A 6,500-nucleotide genomic window follows, 5' to 3' on the forward strand; every position below is an offset into this window, starting at 1 on the left:
GATTGGTGGCATCTAAATGTCAGATTCAGGTACCTAAAGTGAAAGTAGTAGCTGAGCACTTAAATCTGTTTGTGCCTCTAGCCCCTGGTGCTAACCTGCTTTGAGAATCCCACTAGGCCCCTATCTGCATCCTCAGGTGCCTAATTCCTTTAAAAACCCAACCTTACGTCATTTGGAAAAGATACTTTTGAAAAACTTACCCAAAATCTAATGGGTAATCTAATTTAATGATTTAAAAATCAGTTGAATATAATCTGGGCCCAAAAGTATTAAAATACCGTAATCAGAACAGTATGGGGCTTTCAGTGGTATCACTACATGGCAGGCTCTGACATTCGGTGCTAACCGACCTACTGTTAATGACTATTGCTAAAGCCAGTAATAGATTGACTTTTCTCAGAAAAATGTGTTCTGCACTCTAGGAGTAAGTGCTTAATTCTGGGCAAGAACAATCTGTGTTTTTCACACATAACAGAAGGTGAATACTGTACCTGTTTGAAGTGCAGAGCCCTGTTCTCTCAGCATTCGGGAGGTGCTGCCCTCTCCCCTCATCATTCCTCTTGGGGCATCACTCATAGCCCTTCAGATTTCAGGATCACTCCTGCCATTTACAAAATAATTACGTTGGCTGTTCTGCATATTGAGACTGTAAGCTCTTTCCCTTAGGAGCTGTCTCTCATTATGTGTATATACAGTACCTAGCACAATAGGGCCTTGGTCTTCTGTGGAGCATCTGCCTGCTGCTGTATTACAAATAATCATGGTATTAACTGAGATACAATTATTTTGTAGCCAGACAAGAATGAATTTGGGGAAAGTTGTGGTAGGAGGAGCAGGCCAAGTATCAACGGAGAGAGACTCCCAAACCTACCAATCTAAACTCCCAGTCCTGCAAAACCTTATTTGCATGTTTAATTTTACTACTGTCCCCATTGATTTAAATGGGTCTGAGTTAGAATTAGGCAGGTGGAAAGGTTGACAGACTTGGGGTCTTGGGCTGAAACACAATTCCGAGATTAAAATCACTTTAGCCATATTATATAGATGAGTATACCAGCTGCAGTTGAGGCTATGACAAGGCAGAGGTGAGGTTCTATGTCTGACCTCACTGTGCATTTCCATACCAGACCATGTTAGCACTGCTTTTACTGTTAATTTCCACTCTGAATCTGCTGGATATTTAGTGCAAGACAAACTTCACTTGGGAGTGTGAGAAACTAAATTCTACTTTATTATTCCAAGGGACGAACAAAGACAGACTCCTTTCCCCACCCCCAGCCTAGCTCAGCACGGTACTTTACATCCCCAGTCCAGCACATTGCTGCACCCAAATCCTCCAAGCACAAACAACCGAGCAACGTTTACAAACTGGTAGAAAAGTGCAGAGAACCCAGGAGAGATGGTGGGACCCAGTCACAAAGCAAACACTCCGAGAGCAGGGAATCCAAGAAGCTGAGATTAGAGGGGTACAGTGTGGGGTGAGTGGGGCAGACAGTCTCTGTGGTCCCCATGCAGGACACTATTAGATGGGGAGGGGGTGACCAGCTGGGCTGTCAGGCTCCTCATCTCCCTCTGGCCTCTATGATGGGGGTCAGTCTGGCTTCAACGCTGGCTCAGACATGTTGGCTTCCCCAAATTCCTTCTTGTCTTTGTTCAGGCTCATCCTCTCAGCAATCAGGTGATGCTGTCCCCTCATCATTCCTCTTGGGGCATCATTTGTAGCCCTTTAGATTTCAGGGATGGCTTCACCCAGCACTCACAGGGCAATTCCTGTCTCTCTCTGTCATTGGCGCGGCAAGTTTACAGTTCTCAGCATCAGCTCTCTGGCTCTCGAGAAAAGTCTGCAGTTTCCCAGCACTGTTTCCCCACCCTCTCCCCCTCCTGACTGCATCTCATGTTTCTGCAGGGATCAGAAAGTAACTCCATGCCCCCTCGGCCTCTTCGAGTGTGAATCTAGCACTCGCCCTTAGTGTTTGTGCTGAGAGATAGTGATAATTTTCATTGTTCAAACACACAAAAATCTCCTGAGAAAGGGTAAAGAAAGGTTAAAATAAAATAAAAAAGGACCCTTCCGGCAAATGATCATTTGTCTCGTAAAGTCCTCAGTAAAACTGTGCTACATCCTGTCAAACTAAACTAATATCAAAGCATGTGACCAAACAGCCATCAGGAAGAGAGACAAGTCAACACTACAAGATGGGCTACAAAACACTTTCAGGTTCATAAAGTGAAATCCCACAGAATCATAACTCCCAAAAGAAGGAAAACAAATGTATCCATTTTCCTCTGAACTGGCTAAACCTGCAGTACTCAGCACCTCCTCATTATTTGGTTGTGTCATTTACAAAAGTTTCAGCATTGTCCTAATGCAAAAAAGAAAAAAAAGGAACAAAAACAAACCAAAGCTAAAATCTGCCCATCTCCAAATGTTCTGGGATTGGCTAGAAAAAGCCCAGAAGCCACTTTATTAATAGATGGAAACAGGGATTTAAGGTCAGAAAGCTCAAACAGAGCTTTGGGATTCATTTGAATATCACCTCCAGGTCTGGGACACTTTCATCTCTAGCCCGAACGAGTCTGAGTCAGGATCAAAAAAATCAAAGTGTGATTCCTAAGCATGGAGAGTAAAGAACACTGGTGGAAGTGCCGTGCTGGGAGGTGGACAGTAGAATGGGGAGAAGATAAACTATCCAAGGCTCGGACAGAGGCTGCTGTGTCAGGGTGGAGCATGACAATGAAGGGAGGAGGAGGGAATCCCTCCAACTCATCCCATTATCCTCAAATACCACAGAATCCAAACACCACATTTTCCTAACCCTGCTCCAGGACTTTTAGAATCTATTTAAATCTGGTCTCAAAGGGAGTCAGTGTACAAAAAATAAATGTTTTTGGCATAACCTGGAGCAATGTGAGACTTTGTGGAACTCAGTGACTCTAACAATCACTCTGCTAATGGGGGGATCAGAATATATAAAATGGTTGGGGTCCGTCTAGACTAGGAAAAGTGCGGGAGGGTCGGGGGAGATTTGCTAGCTAATCCCAACCACGTTTCCCATCACAGAGAGACCCTCAGAAGCTGATGCTGTGCAGGCAGAGGTGGGATCCTGAAGCCTTTACGCCTCCCACAAAAGACAATGTGGAAATCAGTCCCTCTCAGTGGTGCTTTCTGAATGTAGAGGGGGCAGGGAAAAGGGGCAGAGGGGGTGAGTGATAAGAGGCAGCACCTCTCTTCCCTGTACTCTCCTCTCTTATCCCGTGATCCCTAACACTTGATTTCCCCAGCACCCTCTGCATCCCACATCCACCAGACCCAACCATTCAATCCCCCAGTTTCCTCCCCATAACCCATCCCTCCTGGTCCCTTCACATTTGATCTCCAGTAACCCAGCACCTCAGAGGATTTAGGGACATTTATAGATTCTGTCCCGTGTGGATTCTCCACTGTTTAGGAAGGTATGAGCTGGAACTGAAACTTTTCCCATCATCCAAGCATTTATGCGGTTTCTCTCCTGTGTGGATTCTCTGATGTGTAATGAGTTTTGATTTGTCACTGAAGCTTTTCCAACATTCACGGCATTTATACGGTCTCTCTTCTGTGTGCACTCTCTGATGTTTAATAAGATGGGAGCTATGATTGAAGCTTTTTCCACACTCAAAGCATTTATATGGTCTCTCTCCCGTGTGCATTCTCTGATGAGTAATAAGATGTGAGCTCTGACTGAAGCTTTTCCCACAGTCCAAGCATTTATAGGGTCTCTCCCCAGCGTGGATTCTCCCATGATTAATAAGGACTGACTGCTGACTGAAGCTTTTCCCACAGTTGAAGCATTTATATGGTCTCTCTCCTGTGTGCAGTCTCTGATGTGTAATAAGATGTGAGCTCCGACTGAAGCTTTTCCCACACTCAAGGCATTTATACGGTCTCTCTCCTGTGCGTACCCGCTGATGGGTAATAAGATGTGAGCTAACACTGAAGCTTTTCCCACAGTCCAAGCATTTATAGGGTCTCTCCCCCGTATGGATTCTCCCATGGGTAATAAGGGCTGAGCGCTGACTGTAGCTTTTCCCACACTCAAGGCATTTATAAAGTCTGTCTCCTGTGTGGATTATCTCGTGGTTAATAAGGACTGAGGGGTAACTGAAGCTTTTCCCACAGTCCAAGCATTTATAGGGCTTCTTTTCCTTGTGACTTGTCTGCTGGGCTGTGGTTTCTTTGGAATCCTTTCCTCCTCTTCCACATTCAATTGATTCATCCACTTTCTTCCTTCGACCGTTTCCCAGCTTCCTTTCTGACCTGTGCCAATTATTCCTGCCTTTTCTCTGTTCCAAGCACTGGGAAAAATTCCCTTCAGCTCTTCTCAAAAAGGTCCCCTGCAGTTCCACTTGCTCAGGATCTTCCTGCTGTGGATTCCCCTCCTCGTTCTCACTCATTGTCTCATCACCTACTGGAAGAGAGAGAGAATCCAGGCAGGAGTCATTGCCTGGGCTGGCAGAAAGGACAGAAAGGGGAATTCAAAAAAGGAAAAACTCAACACAATAACCATTGGAAGAATGAGAGACTGGATTTTGCCTCCACATCCCATCCAAACACTCGCAGGGAAGCGAAGATGAGGAGAAAACTCCTGACAACCAACAGGGTGGGTGTGAAGCCATGAGCAACATCTGCCATGATGACATGACACCTGCTGACCACAGCCTGACCTGGGTGAGATGAGGCAGAATTGAGGGGGCTCACACCACATTTTGTGGATTTTAAACTTTTTCCTTCATTTGCTATATAGTTTCTGTGTCAGTGTCACTGACTCCTCACCTGTGCATCTCCCTCTTGGGATCTTCCTTTCCTTGGAGGCTTGGAGATCCGGGACCCATGGCTCTTCTCCTCCTTCCAGCCGGGCAATCAGGTCAGGTTTGGTAATGTGGAGTCCTGCTCAGAGGGTGAAATAAGGCATGATCAGAGTGCACTGAGGACTGGGGCAGTATTTCTCACAATAGGTTAAACTCTTGAGGTTAAACTCAACCCATGACTTTCCTGGAGGTTATGGGATGGGAACATAGTCACTGAGCCCCCTTAGGAGAGGCCAATATCTTGGTGAGCGGGGGGAGTTTTCAGGATCTCTGTGCTCTGAGGGACTTTCTGAGGCACATACAGCTCTGGTGTTAAACCGCTGCCTATGACTGAACCCACAGAGAACAGAGCCCTCCCCACACAGAGAGTTTGTCGCATGAAGAGAGGTGCACAGAGATCCTGTGTGTGAGTGAGCATTAATGCAGATAGCATAATACACTGCTTCTGCCCCCCCCCCCCCGGCAGCTGGAGGGATGGGAATGAATTAGCATGTCCATTAGGTTCATGACTTCCCTATCCTGTTGGAGGGGGTATGGAGGTGATGGCTTTCTCACACTTGGACTATGTGACCCGTTCCCCTCTAATCTCACAGACCAGGGAAGAACCTGACCAGATTCAGAAATACAGAGCCCCTGGGCTTCAAATAGCTGAGGGGAAAGAAATCCCTACCCAGCGAGGTCACAGTCTCATAATTCTCCTGCATGACGTCCCTGTAGAGGGCTCTCTGACTGGGGTCCAGCAGAGCCCCCTGTCCCTCGGTGAAATACACAGCCACCTCCTCGAAGGTCACCGGCATCTGAAACAACAAATGTTACTTTCTCAGCACCTGCTGCCTCAACTACAATCCCACTATTCATGGGGGAAGAAGCATAAAAATAGGACAGCTCTGGGAAGGCCAGAGGAGCAGAATCCCACCCCCACCCTGCTCAGAGTGGCCAGGAGGCTCCAGGGAACAGAGACAATGTAAGAGCTCTTTGTTCCTCCCAGCAGACAGAGGAGGGCAGGTTCTTTTCATTTACACCCCCCTCCCAGCACAAATGGGCCTTTTCATAAATCAGCCTCTAGGCTGAGCATGTCCCAGCATGTTTAACACAGCCTGTCTCTGTCCCTGGCTCACTCTATGTATTTCCTGCCCTTCCCTGCTCTACAAGAACCTTCCCCAGCAGCTCCCCCAAACATCCCCTACCTGAGCTGAATCCACCACAGCCATTTCCATTCCCTGGCCCCTAGGAAGATGGGATGATCTGGAGGAAAACGTGGTTGTTATTCTGCAGCCTGTCAGGGTGAGAAAGGCAATTGTGGAGGTTTTTGAATTAGTGTTAGTCCATTTCACACCCCAATTCCCCCCAGGCTCTTTCCCTGCAGACAGACACTCTAGACTCTGCCATGCTGGGAAAACCCTCAGTTATGTTATTACAACACAGACCTGATCGCTCCCACCGGGACTGAACCCACAAGACACTTTTAAACCCTCGCAGTAACAGAGTCTCTGAGCCAAACTCTAGAAAAGAGCAGAATCAAATGAGCCACTTTGGGGGATCCCCCCTAACACTGTCCCTAGGACAGGACATTTCCCCAGCAGCACAGGGACTAGGCACAGGCAGGAAATGGCTTTTCCTCTCTCTGCTCCTCAAATTGTCCCAGGAAAGTCAAT

General features: G+C 47.0%; 1 pseudogene; it reads right to left on the bottom strand.

Annotated features, from left to right (window-relative positions):
- Positions 1-1,246: 1,246 nt before the first annotated feature.
- Positions 1,247-6,200, bottom strand: LOC125629163 (uncharacterized; annotated as a pseudogene).
- Positions 6,201-6,500: the final 300 nt, after the last annotated feature.

Source organism: Caretta caretta, chromosome 14, assembly GCF_965140235.1.
Source record: "Caretta caretta isolate rCarCar2 chromosome 14, rCarCar1.hap1, whole genome shotgun sequence".
Classification (NCBI taxonomy): Eukaryota; Metazoa; Chordata; order Testudines; family Cheloniidae; genus Caretta; species Caretta caretta.